This window comes from Bidens hawaiensis, unplaced genomic scaffold, assembly GCF_021521415.1.
Source record: "Bidens hawaiensis isolate Kalapana, Puna unplaced genomic scaffold, B.hawaiensis_p1.1 tig00022282_1, whole genome shotgun sequence".
In the NCBI taxonomy this organism is placed as follows: domain Eukaryota; kingdom Viridiplantae; phylum Streptophyta; class Magnoliopsida; order Asterales; family Asteraceae; genus Bidens; species Bidens hawaiensis.
This window is the reverse complement of record NW_027493454.1, coordinates 91,317-112,450: the sequence shown is the minus strand read 5'-3', so window position 1 is coordinate 112,450 and position 21,134 is coordinate 91,317. Positions and strand designations below refer to the sequence as shown.

Here is a 21,134-nt window from a genome sequence, read left to right as displayed (position 1 = left end):
AACACGAAAAACAACCTCAAATCCAACAAAAACTAAGATCAAAATCTGAAAACTATGATCTGAAAGGTTGAACCGAAAGCTCTGATAGCAATTGTAGGTCCCTAGAACAGATCAAACAACAATGTTCTTTGATCAATCTCACTCGTGAGTTAGCGGAAATAACTCACAAGGAACCGAGATCTCGGATCTTGTTGTATTCGGTTCACTGTCGAAAAGGGAAAGAAAAGAGAGAGAGTAGAGAGAGTTGGTAGAAAGATGAGATAGAGTTTTCAAAAGGTTGGTTTAGCATGTGCATGTAGAGGTGCACAAATTGGGTTCGGGTATGACTAGGTATTGAAAAATCGGATATCGGTAATACCCGGGTCGGGTTTGGGTCCGGATATTGTCTCTAAAAACCATACCCTATGCATCGACTATAGAATCGTGTATTTTAAAACCGGGTATTTGAATACCCTATTTCCGGGTATTGAAAAAACCCTATTTTTGGGGGGGTTTTCCTGGTTTTTTCGGGTATAGATTGGATTTTTTTAAGGGGTTACAATTTTTAGTGGCATATTTGGGTATTTGTTAGGTATTTTTCGGGTAATTTCGAGTATAGATCGGGTATTTGAAAACCCGGTTTCGGGTATTTGAAAAACCCGGTTCCGGGTATGGAACAGGTTCCGGGTTTCAGGTATTACCGGGTATATATCAGGCCCGGTTCCGTGTACAAGTTTTGGTACTAAAATGCATACCCTATCCGTACCTTACGGGCAGAGTCGGGTTCGGGTATTAAAAACCCAGGTATTAAAAAACCGGTTCCGGATATTTTTTTCGGTTCCGGTTCCAGGTTCGGGTTTTTTATGCACCTCTACCTTAAACCATCTAGAAGTAAAAAAAACGATTCGTTTTTACTTGAACTCCACATTGTTTTGCACGACAGTTGTTGCATGATTATTTAAGATTGTCTCACATTAAATGGTTTATTTTATTAATTGCTATGTTTCTGAAATCCTAAATATCTTAACTACCACCATTAAATCAATAACTTTGAACATAACATATAAATTTGAAGTGAGTTTAGTTGCTAAATATAATTTCAACCCATTCAAGCCGAGCTAGAATCTTCTTGGCCAAAATCAAGCCTACATCACAAAGGCTCCTTGAGCTCTCAAGTCGAGCTCAAGCTTAGCGTAAAGTTCTTCAGCCCTGTTGAGGCTGGACTCGGCTCGGCTATCCACTCTTGTAACTTACAAGACAGTCCTGAATTTGTTAACAATAACCAACTATCATTCCATAACACTATACAAACCAATCATCTACATTCACAATTCACCGCGTAGTAGCAGTAGCAGTAGCAGCAGTAACAGCAACAGAGCAGGATCAAAGTAGCTACAACCAGGACTCTTCTGATAGTAGCAAGAATTAACAGTTTTTCCAAAATTATTGGGCGCAGTAACATAAAATACCGGCTTGGGCTTTTATAACTAGTAACAAGCTTTAACAACCCACATCACCTTATTTGCCATTCATCTAACCCTCTTTTCATCCATTTTATGGTGCAACAGAGAGCTATCAGGTTTACGGTACTGAGCAAGTTCGTTATTAACACGTAAAAGCAACTTCTCTGAGTTAGCCAGCCTCTTACCTAGCTCATTACTGCTGCATGCTTTCGACATGCGATTCTCATGCTGCTGACTTGATAACTCAGTCGGGTGAGTTCCAAGAAGCTTCTTGATCATGTCATCTAGTTCTGCAACCCTTCTCTGTAAGTTTGTTTTGTCAGCCTGCGTTAACATAGAAACAAACAGGTTAAAAAGCTATTTTACAGTTATGATTATATGACTAATTAATAATTGTACCTTCAGCATTTCATTTTGTGCTGTCAGCAACTGGTCCCGCCCTTGTAACTGCATCAATGTCATCTTACTAGCAAGTATATCCGCTTCTTTCGAATGTAATTCAGAAATGCACCTGTCTCTTTCTTCAAGCAAATCATTAATTTGTTGTTTCAGTTTGCGAATCTCTTGCTCCTGATTTAATTGTTAAACATTGAATACATAAATAAAAAGTTTAATTTCTGGAAACATGGTAACTTAATAATTAAGTGACTGACCATTGCTATGAACTCCTGTGTTTGCTGAGCAGCATCCTCGATAAATCTTTGAAGATGATTCTGATTTATCAAGTTCTACATTGTACCACAAAATATATTTGCCAGGATTAAGTAATATGCTTTCAAGTCAATGATGTTTAAACTAGAGGTGCACAAATCGGTTTTTTTAAAAAAACCGGTTCGGTTATTAACCGGACCGGTTTTTTTCGTCCAGGAAAAAAACCGGTTCGGTTAATAACCGGACCGGTTAATAACCGGTTTTTGTGTATGAAAACCATAACCGGTCAAACCGGTTAGGACCGGTTTAGGAACCGGTTAGAACCGGTTAATAAACCGGTTTTTTTATTAACCGGTTTTTTAATAACCGGTCTAACCGGTTAACCGGTTTTTTTTTTTTTTTTTTTTTTTTAAATAACCATTATTTTTTCACAGTATAAACAAACCGGTAACTACAAGGCAAACCGGTAACTACAAGGCAAAACGGACTGACTCCATTCTTTGCTTTCGTTGTTAGGGTTCTTTGCTTGGAAGATTAAAAACACATAACTTTCATTTATAGCTTTTACATTAAAAATACAAACATTAAATCGTTATCGCATATTCGTAACTCAAAAATACAAACATTAAAGAATGCTTAGACACGATTACATTAACAACTTGCTGTTTCTTACTCGTTATTTTCCTCGCTACCCGATCCCGAGCTATTCCTTAGGTAATCGTCGTACGCGGCTTCTTCATCGGTCATTGGTTGAGCACATGTGTCCTTGATTGACCTCGTCTTCATACAAGCCCGCCTCATAGTCCATTTCCCCCTCCAGTGAGCGTTGATGTTGTGCTCTATCTAAAGAGTCCAAGTAATCCTTGTAGCAAATAGACATCTCTACAGCTAGTGGAGTGAGTCGAGTCCTCCTAATCGATATAACCCTGCCAGAAACAGAAAAAGCAGACTCCGAAGCTACCGTGGAAGCTTGGACCGTTAGTAAATCTTTGGCCATGGCGGCGAGGATCGGAAACTCATCCTCCTTACCTCTCCACCAAGCCAGCAAATCAAGACTTCTAAATTCATCTGGAGTCATGTGTTTCACAAAGTTGGTACCACCATACCTTCCAAGTTCACTGCTTGGGGTGTTTACCTTTTGACGTTTACCGGCGTCTTCCCAAATCATGTAGTACATCCCCATTTCAAGGTCGGTTTGGATTGGGATTGGGCAACAGCTCTTAACGAGTCATGAATTTGGGAAGACGACCCGTATTTTGTAAGGTAAACATCATACATGTTAGACAAGGTGGTGTTGAAAGCATTCTTTAAAGTTTGGTTATAATAGGGGTTTTGATCGTCGTTTAACTCTAGCTCATCACAAATTTTATCTATTAAAGCTTCAACACCACCAACATTTATGCAAGGGTTTAACGCAGCAGCACATGTCAAAACAGCGGGTAGTTGTTGAAAATATTTTCTAAATTTTTCTTTCATTTTTACACCCATATCAAAATAAGGTGCACCCCTACAATGAAGTTCACTCAACTTTGTGCACATGACAGCAATTTTTGGTAAAGCAATGGGGCTTGTTGGATAGTAAACCCCGGATAAACTAGTTGTGCAAGATTTAAAAATTTGAAGGACCTCCGTAACGATCTCAATCAATAACCAGTTTCTAGGATCGTACGGTGCACATTTACCCCTACTTGACATTATTTGATGAAACGCAATTAGTGATTCTTTTTGTTGGATGGCTTTCTCAAACATATCACAAGTCGAGTTCCATCTTGTTGGACAATCCCAATTGGGCCCCAACCATTGACAATTAGCTTCATCACAAAATTTTTTGTATCTTGAAAATGTTTTATTGTTGCTAAAAACATCTCGTAACATTCTTTTAAAATTGTTTCTTTGCGTTTCGATCACGTTTAACCCATCTTGCACGGCCAAGTTGATAATATGTGCAATGCATCGGCTATGAAAAAACGCTCCATCACAAATAGGTTTATACTTTAATTTTAAATGGCCAACCGCGGCCGTATTGTTGGACGCGTTATCAAACGAAATTGAAAAGATTTTATGTTCAATCTTGTATTGTCGAATGACTTTATCCAAGAGTTTAAAAATATTTCTACCCGTGTGCGGGTAATCAAACAATTGAAACGCAACGGTTCGTTTCATCATTTGCCACGACTCGGGGTCAACCCAATGAGCCGTCACACAAATGTATGAGTCGGGCGAACCATTAGGTACCGACCACACATCCGTTGTTAAGTTTACACCAGTTTGTAAGTTTGAAAAGTATGAAATTAGTTCGGATTTAGCGTTTTTCCAAGCTTTAAGACAATCTCTTCTAAGGGTCGAACGACTTACGTGTTGGTAGCGTGGTTGAACATACTTTTGCATCATCTCCGTGAATTGAGGGTTGTCGAAGTGGTTGAAAGGAAGTGTATTTTGAATCACAAAGTTTAAAAACTATTGACGTACCGCTTCAAGGTCGTACGTAAACACCGTTCCTTGATTCGTCATCTCCGGCTGCGAACTACTTCCCGATTCGTCCTTCAAGGCCTTGCAAAAGGGCCTTTGTACATGCGCTTTTAAAGTGGAGTTTGCATCTTTGCCATAAAACTTCAAACAATGTTTGCATCGAGCTTTTTGGCTACCGTTAGACATTTCGCATAGGTCGAAATGTTGCCAAACATCTTGGTTTCGTTTCGTGGGGATGACCCGAACGACCGTTTCTCCCGTGTTCGAGGCACCCATGTTGACGGATGAAATAGCACTTTGGGAGGCCATGATAATCGACTACGAAATAAGAGCGTATGGAGTGGTAATGTGGTATAATAGAGCGTGAGATAACAAAATAATCGCGTATGAAATAAACGTTTAGAGCGTTTGGAGCGTTTGGAGTTGTATAATCGAGTGTGTTCTAACCAATACCAACCTAAACTATATAGATGTTTGTGGGGGTAGAATGGTAAATAAAAAAAAAAACGGTCAAAAAATGAAAAAAACGGCTATATAGCCGTTTCTCAACGGCATTAAACCGGTTTTTAACCGGTTAACCGGTTACTAAAAAACCGGTTAACCGGTTTTTCTAAAACGGTCATAAACCGGTTTTTTTAAAAAAAACGGTTAACCGGTTTTTTAGTAACCGGTTAATTAAAAAAACCGGTTTTTTTTATAACCGGTTTCAAAACCGGTTTGGGCTCTAAAAAGTATAACCGATATACAAACCGCCGGTTTGTAAACCGGTCAAACCGGTTTTAAAAAAACCGGTTTTTTAAATAACCGGTTTCCGGTTTAAACCGGCAAACCGGTTCGGGGACCGGTTTTTTTGAACACCTCTAGTTTAAACAGAATGCAAAACTTACTGCATAATTCGTCATGTCTAATTTCACACCAAGTAGATCACGGATTACATCATGTGTCATACTCTCTGCCTCTGCCAGTCTAGTGTTCAGCATGCATATCTGTTTACATAAGTTGCATAATTAATGCACTGCAATGATACCATAAAACAAATGACGGATCCATGCTTTTATAATAAGTTAATAACCTCTTTCTGCCTGTTTGATGCTACTTTTTCAAGCGCTTCTAGCTGAAGCTTGGCCAATGATAGCTCTTGATCTTTCTCTGTATTCATCTGCTGAACTAAATTGCCAATGCATCTGAATGGTGAGCTGGAACCTCTTGCTCTGACAGAGCTTTTTTCTGTCTTGTCTGTTAATGGTGCTTCGGATACAGACTTTGATGAATCCGCTTGCATCATGTGTACCATCGCTTCCAAGGACTTGTACTGTTTAAAAAAATTAAATAGCTACCACGTAAATAAACAATTACAAGGTGAGTAATATAAGAAAGTCGGTTTCTTTTTAACCTTTTGTTGATACTGAGAAGCTTGAGCTTCTGCATGAATTACAAGTTCAGAAATGTAATCTTTCTGTTGCTTGATCTGCAAGAAAATTCCAACAAATTTGCTAGATGGGTTAAGAAACGAATCATGCAAGTGAATAGATACAGTTTTCAGAATTTTACCTCGTTAGCTTGTTCTGTTCTTTCATCTTCAAGATCTTTTATCCGTGCATGTGCTTCCTTAAGTTCCAGGTATCTGCTATGAAGTTTCCTGAAAATGAATATATACACATATACCATCGCCCAATTGAATTAAACAGATACGAAAGAAACCATGAGATATTGAAAGAAATTATGATTGTTCTGTGTTCAAACCTTGAAATTTGGTCCTCAGGTTGGCCAACAATGGTGTTGTTAGAATCATTTCCATTTCTAAAGCTTTCAAAAGTCAATAGCCTTTGACTTAACGATTGGAGTTCCACTTCCAGTGAATCTCTAATCCTGTGATGCCTTTCCAGCTCATCTTCCATTTCGTTGACCTAACAGGAATACATGTAAGCTAGGTATTACAAGAGACCCAACAAAGTTTTGAATAACTGATATTGCATTCACAAAAACTAACCCTTTTCTCCAACATGTTTATAGTAGAGTCAAGTTCTTCAACGGAGCGTTCTAGAATCTTAACCTCCTCTTCCTTCTGCTCAGCATATATTTTGCTTGCCTGTGACTCCTGGAAGCGAGAGATGTATCATGTAAGCAATCATTAAAGCTCACAAAAATAATTACCGAAAGAATATTAACCGATGTTACCTGGCATGCTTCAACAGCAATAGCTTCTTTTTCATCAGCCATTGCATAAGCCATCTCAAGCCTATCTTGTAGAGAATTAACTTGCTCACAAAGCTGGTCCCTTTCAACAGAAACCCTCTTCAAATCATCAGTAATGCCTTCTAACGAAAAGAGGAAATGTTCTTGTGTTGAAGAAGCTGTACAATGAATTTCATTCTCCAAAGTTTTGACCATTTCCTTATGTTCTTCGAGTTGCTTTTCGGTTTCTGATGTTTTAAGGTATAGATCCTCTAAAAGACTTCTCAACTCAGCATTTTGGTATGACAGTGCTTCCACGGTTTCTTCAGAATGCTGTAAACAAGATTTTGAAGATGTAAGAGCTGCTTCAGTGTCTGTTAAACAGTTTTCAAGTTTTTCATATGCAACTGTCATTTCATCAAGCTGATTCGTTTTCATCTTTAGCTCATGCTGTACTTGGCTTAAAGCTGTGAATAACTTTTCAGCTTCATCTTTGATGTCTTTTCTTGTAGATGCTGATTCTTGTAACAGGCTAAAATCGAAAAATAAACCATTCAACAAATTAGTTTTTCTTTCCAATTCTTTATGTAGTTTCAAGTTTTCACTAATAAGATCATCATCACTTGCACCTAACTCTCCTCTTTCCTTTCTCGACACCAGTGCACTGTAATTCTCATGTTTTTCATCATGAAGTCCAAATTTGTTGATATATTCACCAAAACGGCATTGTTGCACCACAACAGATGCAAAACTTTTTTCCATTGTTTCAGCACAGATATCTTGCAATGAAGATCTTGATTTGGAAATGATGTGGCGAGTCCCATGGGCGATTGTCAAGGCATCAGAATATATTAACTGGCACAAATCATCAGCCTCTTTTTGTAGATGCTGGAAAGAACCTTCAAGCATAGACACCAAATTTTCAAGTTCTTTCATCTCTCAACTGTAAGTCAACTTTGAGTTGACTTATTTCTTCAATCAAGCTTGCCTTCTCCATCATTACCTCCTCTGCAGTTTGTTTCCATCTACCACTTGACAAATTTGCTTCCTCATTTACTTTCAACAGCGCATTCAAAACATTATCCGCCTCACTCATGGTTGCATGTGCTTCCTCAAACTTTTTGAAGAAGCTACTAGCTTTACAATTTCTATCTTCATCAAACTGCAAACAAAATAGAAAATGAGTGAATTGTTTATTACAGCCTTATGTTCAACTACCAAAAGTTACAAGTATTACCTTCCTTGCCTGCATCTCCGGTATTTGAAATTCTTTTAAATTTTTATCCTTGAAGACTGCAGCCAATTGAGCATCTAACTTGACAAAAGCTTCAGAAGCCATAAGCAATTGATTTTTCAAAAACAAATACGCCTTCTCTGATTCTTGATTACTTGAAGTTTGTTGAACTAACATGTTATCAAGCACATCTTCATCATCAGAAAGATTAGAGCTAGATGTAGAACTATCAGTTGCAGATCCTTCCAAGTCTTCAAATATGGATCGTTCATGTATAGAACTTAAACAATCCATCATGTTGATAAGTTTGTTTTTTATTGCAGTAAGTTGAGCTATTATCTGATACTCGTCTTACTTCTTTTCATCATCTTCTGTATCATATTGAATTTCTGTCAAAGCTATTGTTGCAGTCCTCAATGAATTCAGCTTTTCCTGCATTTGTTGTATAGTACATTGAGCATCCACCAGGTTCTTTTCTAGTTGTAATATTGTTTCTTCCTTCTCAATACAAGCCATTGCAGCCTTCTTAACATGTTCAGCAACACAAACATGATGAGGAAATGAAGAAGCAATACTTTCTATCTGTCCAGAAGCATTTTTAAGAGACTTAGAACCATCCAATAGAAAGCTTGTAAGTTCTAAACTTGCTCTCTCCCAGTCACTGTGCAAAGCATACACCTCGTCCTCTTTGGCTGCTATGATACCTTTTAGTTTCTTATTTTCTTCAGTCATGGTACATAATCGTCTGTGATATTTCACTTGTAAAGAAGCTAACTCAACCTGTAAATTAAGAATTGTGTTGATTGCTTCATTTTCGGCTTCCTCGTGAACTAAATCAACTTGGTCTTTCAAAGGATCATTAAGCAATTTTAAATCTTCAAGATCTTTAGTCATCTTGGCCAACCGGGATTGTAAATCCATCATGCTTTGGTCTGCATTTTGGTTTTCTAACAAGATGCTTCCTGAAATATGGGTTTCATGGTTAAATGTTGGATGTATATGTGGCTTGTTGTTGTTGGTTAAGGTTTCCACCAGCCTGTCATTCTCTTGGCGCACGTATTCCAGCTCTTCAGTCAATCTAGCCTGCTGAGATTTCATGGTGTCTATCAAGGTTCTAGCATCCATTAGTTCTTCTAGAAGATTGGTATGCAACATGTTGGTCCTTTCAATATCACTTTTATCAAGTAGAACTTTATCTTTCACTTGATTACAGGCTTTCATCTCATCTTCTAAATTAATGCTACTCGACACAGTCTCAACCTGGAAAAATAAGTAAAACTCTATCTGTTAAAGCCATTTATGGGACAAAATGAAGGAATGTTGATACACACAAACTTGATCTTATAAAAGTTATTGTTGAAAGGCCACTAAATTAAAATGCTTAGTTAAAATGAAGAACTAAGAAGCAATAGTTTAGACACAAAAAATCATCATGATACAAAAATTTAAGGCAAACTTAAATGTTTAGTAACAGCATTCACATCCCATCCCCCAACCCAATCCCCATCCTTAAAAATTAAGAAAATCACATTAAAACGCAACTCCATCCTATTCCCATCCCCATAATTTGGGGGTTCACTTTCATCCTCCAAATTCATCCCATCCAATGAAATGCTGGCACAGATACATATTTTTAGATTATTGAAGGAAAGTAGAATCTGCAAAATATCTCTCAACAAGCCCACTTCAAATTAAAGTTAAATCTTTGTTACAATTGACAGTTACCTTCAGTTTCTGATCACTTATGACATTATTGTCATCATTGATATTTTTGTCTGTAGAGTCTTCATTTTCATAGAATTCAACTTGAAACAAAGGTTTTGGGATTTTTTGATGCTTCATCAATAGCAGCATTTGTTCCTACAATATGAGTATACATATACATTATCTCAAATGTTTATCAATATCTAAAGACGAGACATAGTTGGCTATGCTTTTCGTCATACCTTTAACATTTGAATTTGTCGCTGCAGTGCTGTCACGTCACCTGATGCATCTTCGTTTACTTTTGCCTAATAACAAGAAGAAATTCAGGAGACGGTATTGAGAATTTGAAGTGAAAAAAGAAAAGAGGACTTCAGAATTTGTACATTGTTCTGAATAAGCTTGGCCCGCTGAGCAAATTTTAAAGTACTTAATATCTCATTTGCAGCACTGCATATGTATATGTTATAATCACAAAGATTAGACAATGTAAACAGAAAAAGAGACATTCACACAAATTATATGAACCAAATACTGACCACATTGAGGGGCTGACATTTGCTATAATTGTTGTTTTTGAATTACCACCAAGAGAATCCTGCCATCCAGATAGAAAAGGAGTTAATGCAACTTGCCAAAATCTAATACGATTATGGAATGAGAATGTAAATTCATGTTTTAAGCTGCTGACCTGAAGAAGAAATGTGAGTCTTGAATCCCTATAAGGTACATGCCTATGCTTCCCATGTGTAACATCCACCAGAGACATTATTACCAGACTACAACCACAAAAAAATGTTTAAGAATTTGTCATTAGCATATATTTTAATTTCTTTATTTCAAAATTAGAAAATTAGAAATTAAACACATTATTACTGCATATTAATTTATGGGAACTAATAAATGGATACTACCTAATTTAACTGCATATTAATTTATGGGAACTTCCTAATTGAATAATCTATTCCTTGTTAATGTCATGACAGCTGTATTATTGATTCTTTCCGTTGTGGTTATGCCTAAAGTAAACCATATCATGCTTAACATCGTAGAATTCAAATAGTGATATCAATCACCAGATAACAATTCCTCTAATTTCAAAATATCATGGAAATTGTCATTTATGTGAATAATAGGCTTCAGTGTCCTTCAATTTCATGACACAAACCAGATGTTCACAATGTCATCTCGAGGACAATGTGTTTAATTAAGGAGAAAAATGATGCAAGTCACCACCAAGAGCAGTACAAATGGAGTGTTGACTGAGAATTAATATGATGCACCTACCCAAGAGTTGATAGTGATTTGTTTATATAGGATGCCTCCTTCAACCGTTCTCCTGCTCCAGAACTTCTCTGCCTAAATAACATATTTAACTTTGTATAGTCAAAAGCATGGAGCAAAAGACAAATGCATGATGTAGTTAAAAATTACCTTTCAGAACCAGCAAGATCTACCAAATTTAACCTTCCAAATCTAAGGTGTGTCACAGAATCTTTCTTCCATCGACTTTCAACGATACATGTGAAAACACTATGTGATCGGCTGCTCTCACTGTTCATATCTGTTCCTGCAACTTTCCTATTTGCAGCACCCTGTAGAAGTAGAATAAATTTGGTAGTTGTTAACATACAACGGTCCAACTAATCATAAAAAGGTTGTAGTAAAAAGTAAACTGTAAAGTTTGATTATATTGACACACCTGCAACAAAAGCTTGAGGACATCGTCAACAGTCTCCACATTATATTCGGTAAGATTTTCAACATACACTCCTTCCTTTAAACCTTCTCTGAGCTGTTAAATAAAGTAATCATCATGTTTAACGTACAAAGAAACAATACACTAAATAATGAAGCTAATCACTTATACACACTTGTAGATTAGTGGACAAAGGTTCTAGAAGATCAGTGATCTGCTCACTGTATATCTCCAGAAAGGAACATTTGCAGCTATATTTAAGTCTTTCGTCCCTTCTGCTCTCCTCCTACAAATAGTTGTGCAGTTTAACTTTGGATCAAGGAGAATGAGGGAGTTACAGAATGTAGTCATATATGGTTAGAACCCATCTCTCACCTGTTTAATCCTCGTGAATAAATATTCAAAAAGGCGTGGAGTCATCCCACAGTCATCAACAAACTTGCCATCCCGTTGACTTATCTCGCCCATCATTGTATATGTTTTGCCACTACCAGTCTGAACACAAGAAAGGAGGAAAACTAAGAGATTCAAACTCCAACCTCGTATTATATTAAAATGAAAAGTGTTTTCAAGACGTACCTGACCATAAGCAAACATGCAACTGTTATAACCTGACATGCAATTATCAATCATGGGCAATCCAGCAACACGGAACAGCTTTTCCTGGGAATAAATCAATATGTAACATATCAAGTATCAACACAAAACTAATATCAATGCATATTAAAAGAACATAATTGCTTTACTCTGACGGTGTAATGAGTCATGATAGTACCTGTGATATCGTCTCACTGACAATGTGGTCAAATTTAAATTTTGACTTCAGGGTGGCCAAGCCACACTAAGGTTTGTAAACTCTCCTGCTTCAAGCACCGACTGTACCCTTGTGCCATCTTCTCCATATTGTTTAGCGGTCTCATCCGTATTAAGACCTGTATGTTAAACTTTCACTTCATCATCTCATAAAACCATCCACGTTACAATCAACAAACCACAAGCAAAAAATCCATATTAACATTTAACAGAAAGTGAACAGACAAGGGAACTGTTTATTAATATCTTTTCTATCTGTGAGTTAAACTTAAAAAGTTAAAATCACTGTTGAAACTGCAGTTGTGTGTTTAATGTGACATTTAATAAGTACCCTCAAATGGTAGATTGTTTTCAGTAAGTCTGTCATGTTTCTTATTATATGTAAGACTACACGTACTGGGATGATTTTAGTGGCGCTACATTTTGAGTTGGCAACCAAATTCTTGTTAAAACCACTACATTATATATGAAATTGACATTCCTATTTTTACTCCGTTATACCCTTAACGGGCTCAATTGCAACAGCCCATTAATTATTTGACCGTTGAGATGATTTTTCATGCCATTCTAACATCTTCAACATTTTATTCAATATTTTTTTTTCCTTTCTTTTGCCTATATATATTAACCTTGGTAAATTTTTAACCATACTCTCTCATAACTCATTCTCTAATTCTCTTATATTTTATAGTAAAATGGATCAACTACCCAGCAATTTATCTTCTTGGGAAGTGGATGAGGCTGTGATAATCGAAGTTGCTCGAGTGGGGGTAAAACTTTTAGTCGAGCACAGCCAAACATCACAGCAGGAACACTTAGACGACGACCACCATTAGAGCGGGATCGTGTGGGGGCTCATAACCGATTGATGCAAGATTACTTTGTTGAAAGACCTTTGTATGACCAAGCTATGTTCCGACGTCGTTTTCGTATGAGCCGCCAACTATTTCTACGAATTATCGGTGATTTAGAGCGCGAGTTTCCATATTTCCAACAAAGGGAAGACGCTAGACATAAGCTAGGATTTAGTCCTATTCAAAAGTGCACTTCCGCAATTCGTCAACTAGCGTATGGTACTTCACAAGATTCATGGGACGAGTATTTAAAGATGTCAGAAAAAGCGTCTCGTGATAGTTTTCATAGTTTTTGTGAAGGTATGGTTATTTATTATCATTGTTATGTTTATTCTTGTTTATAATTATTATCATTATTATTGTTATTATTATTTATATTATTGCTATTGTTTATGTTATTATTATTATTATTATTATAGGTATAATTGATCTCTATGCCAAGAGATATCTGAGGAGCCCGTCGTTTAGTGACATCCAGAAAATATATGAGGTTCATCAAGAGGTGCATGGCTTTCCCGGGATGCTTGGTAGCATCGATTGCACACATTGAGATTGGGCAGTTGTCCAACTGCCTGACGAGGTCAACATCATCGAGGTGATCACGATGGCCCATCCCTAATACTAGAAGCCGTCGCGTCATATGATCTTTGGATTTGGCATGCTTTTTTTGGTGTTGCTGGTGCAAACAATGATATTACTGTTATAGAGCAATCACCAGTATTCGATGACATAATTGATGGAGTTGCACCTGGATCTTCATTTTATGCAAATGATGTGAAGTAGAAGTACGGTTGCTATCTTACCATTGGTATTTATCCTGGATCTTCCCTTCTCAATGCATACCAGAGACTTAACCGCAACCAAAACTTGACTTCTCATCTCATCAATGCCCGGGACACAACCACAACCTTCACCCGAACAAACTCTACCGACCTCTTCCAAGCGAAAGCATAGGAAAAAACAAGTCGAATAGGTGACGATTGAAAAAATTGTTGAAAAATGGACGAGTGATGAGGAATTCGCCTTAGCTCGGGCTTGGCTCGACACATCCGAGGATCCGATTATTGGTAACTCTTTTAAAAGTTTTATAATTTTAAGTCTATTGTATTTATAATGCTTATTTATACGTAGGGAATGCTCAAAAAAGCAAGAGGTTTTGGGATCGTGTTCGACACAAATTCCATGTTGAAATGCATCGTGATTTATATCGCAATCCCAACCAAATTTTCGGGAAATGGTCTGCCATGCGAACCAAACTCACCCACTTCAACAATATTTATAATTGGTTAACACATAATCGATCAAGAGGAAGCAGGACTAGCGATGTCGACATCAGAACCGAGGCGCATAAGATTTACAAAGATGAGCATAAAATCGCGTTTACCGTGGTAAAACCATGGGAGTTATTGAGTAAGTCATCAAAGTGGCAACTAGTTCCTCCGGTAAAGGTTCGTCGTTCGTCTAAACAATCAAAAACCCCATCGAGCACAAACGAAGAAAACTCCGCTCATGCCGAAATAAATTTAAACGACACTGACGACGAACTTGATTTTGATCTACCTGAAGAACCGGTTCGCCCAATCGGTAAAGATAAAACAAAGGCTAAGGCAGTAAGGCCCGATCCTCATCGTCTACGGTGACTAAAATGAATCCCGATATAATATCTCAAGTGGGAAGCTTGGATTCTAAAATTGATCGTTTAATCGAGTTTAGAAAGAATCAACAAATTGATATCGATTTTGCTTTTCTCGAAAAAAACTTTTCGCATTTACCACCCAAAGATCAAGCTATATTCGAGCAAGGAAGAACGATATCCGTGAAAAATATCGTGCCAACGAGTAGTCGTTTTTTCTTTAAATAAAAATATTCTAGTACTTTTTTTACTATTTTACTTCAAGTATCCTTTTTTTTAAATTTCAAGTATCTTTGTTTTATTTTTTCTTATTTTAAGTATCACTTTTTTATTCCTACATGCTTGTATCTCTTATTTTAGTATTTTATTGTGTGGTTTTATTATTAAATCAATTATGTTTATTAAATAATATAAGTAAATAAAAAATAATTGAGTAATAAATACAATTAGTTAAAACCAATACACTTGATTTAAAATGAGTTTTAATGAATTCTTTTTTGGTTACATGGTGCTTATGTGACATTTTAACTAAACAATTAGTTATTTTCTAATCGGAGTGGGGGTAGTGGTTCTAGGGAGCGTCCTAAGAAGAGACCAAGGGAGGATAAAGATATGTTTGATCTTGATAGGTTTATCGGTATTATGCACGTGCCTTCGGATGTTACTAGGGGTATCGAGACAGGTGTTGAAGGAGTGTTCTTAACACCGGATCTTAACAAAGGGATGTCTACTAATACGGAGGTGGTTCGAGACATCGAGGGAGAGACTGCGGAGCCCTCGATGATTGGTAGAGGTATAGATCCGGTGCAACACCAAGGTCCGATTGAGGTGGAGTTGGAGAAGACCATTGAGTTGAGTAAGGCGTTAGGTGTTGAGAATTTGCAAGATTTTGTTGCTAATGTCAAAGAGGTTCTTGTTTCCGAAGGCTATCAAGAAGGTGTTCAATGAATGTTTTTTCTCTGAACATTCGTGGGTTAGGGAGTTCTAGCAAAGCCGATTGGATTCGAGGTCTTCGAGTCCATCATGAGGTTAGTTTTATTGTTTTACAAGAGTCGCAATTTGTTTCCTTGGATTCTGTGGATGTGGGACGGTTTTGGGGTTATGGTGAGTATTCCTTTGATTGGGTTCCTTCGTCTGGAAGGTCGGGTGGGTTATTATCGATCTGGGATTCTCAAGTCTTTCGTATGGAAAGGGTGGTCAAGAATAATAATTGGCTTCTAGTTTCGGGCACTGTGAAAGGAAAGAGTAGCTCGTATCATATTCTCAATGTTTATTCTCCTCAAAATCTAGTTACTAAACGAGCTCTTTGGGGGGAAATTCGTGATTTGATCGAGGAGGGTAATGGGAGGTGGATTGTGGCAGGAGATTTTAACTCGGTTCGGTGTGCTGAGGATAGGCGGAATTCTTTGTTTAATGTGGGTGAGGCCAATGAGTTTAACGATTTCATTGATGATTCGAATCTTCACGAGTACTCCTTGAAAGGGAGGCGTTTTACTTTTGTCGCAGGAAATAAATTAAGCCGTATTGACAGAATCTTCGTTAATTGGGATTTCTTTATGGAATGGCCGTGTGCGGAGTATATTGCTCTCGAAAGGAATAAGCCGGATCATAGTCCGTTGGTTTTGAAAATTGGTTCTTCCAAGAACTATGGTCCCAAACCGTTTAGGTTTTTCAATTCATGGCTTGGTAGAGAGGATTTTGGGACGTTGATTAAGAAGACGCTTGTTGATGGCTCGTTTCATGGTTCTCCGGACGCGAGATTGTTGTATAAATTTAAAGCTTTGCGTGTTGCTATCACTAGATGGGCGATCGATTGTAAAGCCAAAGAAAAGGAGGAAAGGGTTTTATTGGAGCAAGAGTTGCGTGACTTGGACCAAACCTTGGAGGTCCGGGATTTGTTGGAAGAAGAGACATGGTCTTTAAGCGAAATTAAAAGACGGCTAGGCGAGTTGGATAATCATTATTACCGGGATTTGAAGCAAAAGGCTCGGTGTAATTGGGCGATTCATGGAGATGAAAATTCTCGATTTTTTCACGGTTTTATTAATAAACGTAAAGCTACAAATTATTTTCCGGGTTTGGAAGTGAATGGGGCGTGGGAAACAAACCCGGTTCTCATTAAAAAGGAAGTTTTGCGATTCTTTGCTGGTAAGTTTAAAGAATCTATTACACATCGGCCTCGGTTGATTGGATATGGGTTTTCGGTCTTGTCTTCGGTGGAGGCGGATTTTTTGATCAGTGATTTTTCCGTGCATGAGATCAAGAAGGCGGTTTTTGATTGCGGTGGTGACAAAGCTCCTGGGCCGGATGGTTTTAATTTTAGGTTCATTCGGTTTTATTGGGATTTGTTCGAGAAGGATTTTGTGGATATTCTTGATCATTTTCATAAGGTTAAAAGTTTTTGCTCGGGGGTTGGTTCGTCTTTTATCACCTTAATTCCTAAGGTAAACAATCCGTCTTCTTTGGGGGATTTTAGACCGATAAGTCTCATTGGTTGTATTTTAAAGACTGTGTCGAAGGTGTTAGTGAATCGACTCAAAACGGTTATGAATAAGATTGTCTCAGAGCATCAGTCGGCTTTCTTATCCGGGAGATATATTCTTGATGGCCCTTTGGTGGCTAATGAGGTTATTGCTTGGGCTAAGAAGAGGGAGAGAAGAATTTTTATGTTCAAGATTGACTTCGATAAAGCCTTTGATAATGTGAATTGGGAGTTCTTGTTGTCGGTTCTTTCTCAGATGGGTTTTCCTTCGGTTTGGTGCGATTGGATTAGTGGTATCTTGTTGGCGAGCAGATCGTCTGTTCTTGTTAATGGATCTCCTACATTCGAATTTGGATGTCATAAAGGCATTCGTCAAGGTGACCCGCTATCGCCTTTTCTTTTTATTATTCTGATGGAGGCTTTTTCAGGTATGTTGAAACAAGCCTGTGATATAGGTGCGTTTCATGGTATTACTCTTCCTAATGAAGGTCCTACTTTATCCCATCTTTTTTATGCGGATGATGCTATGATTATGGGAGAGTGGTCTTCTTTTAATTTTGATAACTTGAAACGTATTCTTCGCATATTTTACTTGTGTTCGGGGCTAAAGATTAATCTCCATAAATCAGTGTTATTTGGAGTAGGTGTAGAAGATGGTGAGATCGATATCCAAGCTGGTTTCATGGGTTGTAAGCCGGGTAGAATCCCGTTTTCTTATCTAGGGATTTTGGTTGGCGCTAACATGAATAGGGTGGTTAATTGGGAACCGGTTGTGTCCAAGTTCAAGAAGAGGCTATCTAAATGGAAAGTTAATTCGTTATCTATTGCCGGTCGGTTAACCCTTATTAAATCGGTGCTGGATAGTCTTCCCACTTATTATTTTTCGCTTTTTAAGGCACCCAAGAAGGTTACCAATGATTTAGAAGCTTTGATGAGAAGGTTCTTATGGGGTGGTTCGGATGAAGTGAGGAAGATGTCATGGGTGGCTTGGGAGGTAGTCACCAAACCTATAAAAGAAGGGGGTTTAGGTATCGCTCGTTTAGAGGTTAATAATCAAGCGCTGATTACTAAATGGCTTGGGAGATTTCTAAATGATCATCACGCGATGTGGAGAAGAGTAGTGTTGTCTATTCACGGGTCCTCGCGCTGTTGGGGGCTTGCTCCGGTTAATAATGGAGTTCCCGGGGTTTGGAAGAATTGTGTTATGTTTTGGAACAAATTTAAGGTTGATGGTGTGGGTTTTAATAGAGTGATCCGGGCCACAGTTGGGAATGGTCGCCAAGTTCGGTTTTGGACGGATTTGTGGTTGGGTTCGGCGCCGATTATGGACAAGTATCCGTCCTTATATGCGGTAGAAAAACATAAAAATGTCTTGTTAGCAGATCGGTTGGTGGTCACTGGAGCTTCTCGTCGCATTGTGTGGGATTGGCTTAGAGCTCCTTGCTCCCAACAGGAGGTGATCGAGAAGCAGGAGTTGGAAGATCTCCTTCAAGGGGTGGTGATGGTTGACCGTGAAGATTCATGGTCTTGGGCGGTTGGTAGCTGCAAAGAGTTCGAGGTTTCGGCGATTAAAAGATGGATGGTGCGGTCCGTTGTGGATGCTGGGAGTTCCAGTTTCCAATGGAGCGATTGGGTCCCGAAAAAATGTAATATTTTTATGTGGAGGGCCGTTCTGGATAGTCTTCCAACCAAGCAGGCTTTAGCTAGACGTCATTTGCATTGTGATGATCATAGTTGCGCTTTATGTGAGAGTAATGAGGAATCGCTCGAGCACTTGTTAACCGGGTGTTTCATTTCTATGGCCGTTTGGAATGCGATTGGTTCATGGTGCAACATCCCTAGATCTTTTGTTTTTCATGTCAATGATTTGGTGGAAGTGCATAAGGTTTGTGGTGCGACGGGGAATAAGAGATTGATTATTCATGGAATTGTCATCATTACTTGTTGGAGGATTTGGCGGGCTAGGAATGAAAAGATTTTTTCGGGCAAGAACACTAAGGTGGCAGAAATGGTTGCGGATATAAAATCTTTGGGTTTTCTTTGGTACAAAAATAGATCTAAGATAGGGGTAGTGGATTGGAAAAGTTGGTGTTTATTTGATGTAACGTGATTGTTGGTTTTGGTTTTTGGATTTCAGCGTCTTTCTCCGTCTTGGTGATAGTCGTTGGTTGTGTTTGTTTTTAATGAAAGTCAATTTTCAAAAAAAAAAACTAAACAATTAGTTAAAACCACTACACATAGTCTAAATAAGTGCTTTACTATTATGATATCTGGATTTGACTGAATGCAATTATCCTTAAATTACTATTCTTATACCAACAAGATATACTATAAATACAAGTTAAAGAAAATCTTAAGCCAATCAATAACATATAGTTAGATAATATATTATTCCAAAAGATTTCATACACTTATATAGAAGTTCAATTTAACTCATATTTATAAGGCAATAATATAACTAACCTGAACATTATGATCATCCCAAAACTCAGGATCCTCGGCAAGCTCAAAGCACGGAACCTCGGCAGCCACCAACTCACAGTTCTCACTTGAAATCCTTCTGGAAACCCTAGAAACACTCCCTCTCCTTTCTCCCGTACCATTAACCACCCGCGGCCCGGTACAAGCCCCCAATTGACCAGCATAAGTAGCCCTAACTCCACTCTGATTCAATATCTCATTCACAAATTCCTTGGAGAATTGAGACGGATCTGGTATCGTATCCAACGGTGACCTCGAGGGAGGAATCTCGAGTGAAATCTGCGGAATATTCTCGAATTGATTCTCGTTTGCTTCGACCTGACTGTTCTTCACCATTTTAGAATCGGATATATAAAACCTAAAGTTGCTTGTAGACTGATGGAATTAATATTATTATTATTTAGGGAAAGTGTAATTGAATTAGTTAATCGCCATGAAAGGTTTTCTGACACAGAGACAGGAGGATTAGCTCAAAAGTGTAAAGATGGATACAATACAATACAACCGCTCATTTTTCAAATTCAAGATGACTTATACACTTTTGGTCCTTCAAGTTTTATTTTATTTATTGTGAAATAATTAATAGATCCTAACGGAAAAAACAAAGCTGATTTCGATTTTCAAATTTCCAAGCGAATGGCCGACACGGTTTGGTGCTGCTGGATTCATTGTGCCTAAAGTTGATGTATTTTAATTCCCCTTCTTAATTTTATTACGACTTTAGGTGCTTACCGTTCAGGTTTGATATTTTGAAACTTATATTGGTTTAGCTTACCGTTACTTTTGGTCCTTCAAGTTTTATTTTATTTATTGTGAAATAATTAATAGATCCTAACGGAAAAAACAAAGCTGATTTCGATTTTCAAATTTCCAAGCGAATGGCCGACACGGTTTGGTGCTGCTGGATTCATTGTGCCTAAAGTTGATGTATTTTAATTCCCCTTCTTAATTTTATTACGACTTTAGGTGCTTACCGTTCAGGTTTGATATTTTGAAACTTATATTGGTTTAGCTTACCGTTACTTTTGGTCCTTCAAGTTTTATTTTATTTATTGTGAAATAATTAATAGATCCTAACGGAAAAAACAAAGCTGATTTCGATTTTCAAATTTCCAAGCGAATGGCCGACACGGTTTGGTGCTGCTGGATTCATTGTGCCTAAAGTTGATGTATTTTAATTCCCCTTCTTAATTTTATTACGACTTTAGGTGCTTACCGTTCAGGTTTGATATTTTGAAACTGATATTGGTTTAGCTTACCGTTACTTTTGGTCCTTCAAGTTTTATTTTATTTATTGTGAAATAATTAATAGATCCTAACGGAAAAAACAAAGCTGATTTCGATTTTCAAATTTCCAAGCGAATGGCCGACACGGTTTGGTGCTGCTGGATTCATTGTGCCTAAAGTTGATGTATTTTAATTCCCCTTCTTAATTTTATTACGACTTTAGGTGCTTACCGTTCAGGTTTGATATTTTGAAACTTATATTGGTTTAGC

The 21,134-nt window shown here is 37.7% G+C and overlaps 1 pseudogene across 1 annotated transcript; it reads right to left on the bottom strand.

The window, feature by feature from the left end:
• Nucleotides 1-1,488: 1,488 nt before the first annotated feature.
• LOC143565083 (kinesin-like protein KIN-12C) lies at nt 1,489-20,017 on the bottom strand (annotated as a pseudogene). Its single transcript, XR_013140993.1, has 24 exons — nt 19,620-20,017; nt 12,150-12,306; nt 11,954-12,037; nt 11,750-11,869; nt 11,550-11,660; nt 11,378-11,470; nt 11,110-11,270; nt 10,963-11,034; nt 10,367-10,454; nt 10,215-10,273; nt 10,062-10,125; nt 9,918-9,983; nt 9,697-9,831; nt 7,975-9,231; nt 6,741-7,899; nt 6,553-6,660; nt 6,306-6,469; nt 6,114-6,201; nt 5,956-6,030; nt 5,635-5,874; nt 5,450-5,548; nt 2,096-2,170; nt 1,842-2,012; nt 1,489-1,766 (listed from the first exon to the last, which is right to left on the bottom strand). The product of XR_013140993.1 is annotated as a kinesin-like protein KIN-12C (transcript).
• Nucleotides 20,018-21,134: the final 1,117 nt, after the last annotated feature.